We start from the raw sequence: 3770 nt of genomic DNA, 5'->3' as shown, positions 1-3770 counted from the left end.
TCAAATCCATGCGAAACACATGATCCAGCTGCAAATCAATGCGATGTAGTAGGCTCATGTGTAAATCAATGCGATTCAAATGGTTCATCTCCAAATACTTGTGAAAGACATGATTTAGCTTCAACTGCATGCGAAACGAACGAGTTAGCTTCAAATCCAAGCAAAACACATGATTTAGTTTCAAATCAATTCGATGTAGAAAGTTTAGCTTCAAATCCATGCAAAATACGTGATTTAGCATCCCATTAATGCGCAGTGGAAGGCTTAGCTTCAAATCCATGCGAAACAAATGGTTTAGCTTCAAATACTTGTGATATACGTTATTTAGATTTAAGTGCATGCGCAACAAACGAGTTAGCTTCAAATCCATGCGAAACACATCATTTAGCTGCAAATCAATGCGATGTAGAAGGTTTAGCTTCAAATCCATGCGATGTAGAAGGTTTAGCTTCAAATCCATGCGAAACAAATGATTTAGCTTCAAACACTTGGGGTATAAGTGATGTACATTCAACTGCAGGCGAAACGAACGAGTTAGATTCAAATCCAAGCGAAACACATGATTTAGTTGCAAATCAATGCGATGTAGAAGGTTTAGTTTGAAATCCATGCGATACACTAGATTTAGCTTCAAATCAATGCGATGTAGAAGGTTCAACATCAAATCCATACGACACATATGATTTAGCTTCAAATACTTCCGGTATAAGTGATATAGCTTCAAAAGCTGGAGGAATAAACGAGGTAGCTTCAATTCCATGCGAAAGAAATGATTTAGCTTCAAATCAATGCGAAGTAGAAGGCTTAGCTTCAAATCCATGCGAAACAAATGATTTAGCTTCAAATCAATGCGATGTAGTAGGTTTAGCTTCAAATCCATGCGCTATAAGTGATATAGCTTCAAAAGCTGGAGGAACAAACGAGGTAGCTTCAATTGCATGCGAAACAAATGATTTAGCTTCAAATCAATGCGAAGTAGAAGGTTTAGCTTCAAATCCATGCGAAACAAGTGGTTTAGATACAATTACTTGTGATATACATTATTTAGCTACAACTGCATGCGAAACACAATAGATAGCTTCAAAACCATTCGAAACACATGATTTAGCTTCAAAACAATGCGATGTAGAAAGTTTAGCTTCAAATCCATGCGAATCAAATGATTCAGCTTTAAGTACTTGTGATATGCATGATATAGCTTCAAATGCAGGCGGAAAAAACGAGTTAGCTTCAAATACATGCGAAAGACATGATTTAGCTTCAAATCAGTGCGTTCTAGTAGGCTTAGCATCAAAACCCATGCGAAACAAACGAGTTAGCTTCAAATTCATGCGAAACACATTATTTAGTTTCAAATCAATACGAAGTAGAAGGCTTAGCTTCAAATTCATGCGAAACGAAAGATTTAGCTTCAAATCCAAGCGAAACAAATGGTTTAGCTTCAAATACTTGTGATATACGTTATTTAGATTTAACTACATGGGCAACGACCCAGTTAGCTTCAAATCCATGCGAAACACACGATTTAGCTTCAAATCAATACGAAGTAGAAGGTTTAGCTTCAAATCCATGCGAAGCAAATGATTTAGCTTCAAACACTTGGGGTATAAGTGATATAGCTTCAAATGCAGACTAACCAAACAAGATAGCTTCAAATCCATGCGAAACAAATGATTTTTCTACAAATAATTATGACATACGTGATATAGCTTCAAATGCAGTAGAAACGTTGAGTTAGCTCCAAAACCATGCGAAACAAATGATTTAGCTTAAAATCTGTGCGAAGTAGAAGGTTTAGCTTCAAATCCAAGCGAAACACATGATTTAGCTTCAAATAATTGCGATATAAGTGATATATTAGGTTGGTGCGTATGAAATGTCGGATTCTTAAGTGATTGTATAAAACTGCATATCTTTCTTCAAAAGCTGTTTATTCAATCAAAGTATGCTCCATTCGCTTCAATACACTTCTCCTAACGAGATTTTAAAGCGTAGATGCCTGTCTTAAAAAAATTTTGGTCTTTAGAATTAATAAACTCTGATATCGAGTTTTTTAGACTGTCTTCATTTTCATAGTGTTTGCCCCTTAAAAACAGCTCTAAATGCTTGAAAAAATGAAAATCGGTCGGCGAGAGATCCGGTGAATATGGTGGATGCTGCAAAACTTCATATTCCAGTTCGTTCAGTTTCGCAATTGTTTTGTGCGATGTATGCGGCCGAGCGTTGTCATGGAGCAGTAGCGGGCCATGCCGATTCACAAGCGATGGGCGTACAATTTTTAACTTATCGTGCATCTCATCAATGTACTGGCAGTACTTTTCGGCCGTAATTGTCTCCCCAGGTCGAAGGAACGAATAATGGATTACCCCAGCCGCGTTCCACCAAACTGTGAACAAAATCTTCCGTGGATGAAGCGATAGCCTTGGAGTATGGGCACAAACCTCATCCTTGTCAAGCCACCGAGCACACCTCTTTCTATTGTCATAAAGAACCCATTTTTCGTCACACGTAATGATCCGATCGAAAAATGGCTCTCGGTGAAATCGGGTTAGCAATGATGAGCATACGTTTAACCGATCCAGCTTATTTCGCTCTGTCAGTGCGTGTGGTACCCACTTGTCCATCTTCTTAACCTTGCCAATCTCAGAAAGGTGTCTCAATATCGTTGTATGGTCAACTTTCATCCTGATAGCAAGTTCCCTCGTGGATAGGGCTGGATCCGCTTCCACTAGAGCCTTCAGGTCATCATTCTTCACAGACGTTTTGGGTCTTCCGCGCGGCTCATTTTGCAGTGAAAAATCGCCAGTCCGAAATTTTTCGAACCAACGCTGCACTTTCCGATCGTTAACCGTATTCTCCCCAAACGCTTGGTTTATGTTGCGTGCAGCTTTTGCAGCACTATTACCAAGTTTGTACTCATATAAGAAAATGACGCGAATATCGGCAGAATTCATATCGGCAATAAACTTAAAAGAAATAACAAAAGGGAAGACCTTCGAGAAAACCTATTTTGCTGAAATGAGTCTCTGGCAATGGACAATACGACTATGAATGAGGTTATGTCAAAGACAAAAGTATAACGAAAACAGGGAGACAAACGTCCGCATGTAAAGAGAATCCGACATTTCATACGCACCAACCTAATAGATTCAAATACAGGCGAAACGATCGAGTTAGCTACAAATCCATGCGAAACACATGATTCATTTGCAAATCAATGCGATGTAGAAGGTTCAGCTTCAAATCCATGCAAAACACGTGATTTAGCTTCCAATTATTGCGAAGTAGAAGGCTTAGCTTCAAATCCATGCGAAACAAATGGTTTAGCTTCAAATACTTGTGATATACGTTATTTAGCTTCCAATTATTGCGAAGTAGAAGGCTTAGCTTCAAATACATGCGAAACACATGATTTAGCTGCAAATCAATGCGATGTAGAAGGTTTAACTCCAAATCCATGCGAAACAAATGATTTCGCTTCAAACACTTGGGGTATAAGTGATATAGCTTCAAATGCAGACTAATCAAACGAGTTAGCTTCAAAATCCACGCGATACACATGATTTAGCTTCAAATCCATGCGAAACACATGATTTAGTTGCAAATCAATGCGAAATGAACGAGTTAGCTTCAAATCAATGCGAAACACATGATTCAGTTGCAAATCAATGCGATGTAGAGGGGTTAGCTTCAAATCCATGCGATACACAAGATTTAACTTCAAATCAATGCGATGTAGAAAGTTCAGCTTCAAATCCATGCGACGCACA

General features: G+C 38.5%; 1 pseudogene; it reads right to left on the bottom strand.

Annotated features, from left to right (window-relative positions):
• Positions 1 to 1919: 1919 nt before the first annotated feature.
• Positions 1920 to 2954, bottom strand: LOC143263388 (histone-lysine N-methyltransferase SETMAR pseudogene; annotated as a pseudogene).
• Positions 2955 to 3770: the final 816 nt, after the last annotated feature.

The sequence above is a fragment of the Megalopta genalis genome, unplaced genomic scaffold (genome assembly GCF_051020955.1).
Source record: "Megalopta genalis isolate 19385.01 unplaced genomic scaffold, iyMegGena1_principal scaffold0535, whole genome shotgun sequence".
Taxonomy (NCBI): Eukaryota; Metazoa; Arthropoda; class Insecta; order Hymenoptera; family Halictidae; genus Megalopta; species Megalopta genalis.
This window is presented reverse-complemented; position numbering and strand designations above follow the sequence as displayed.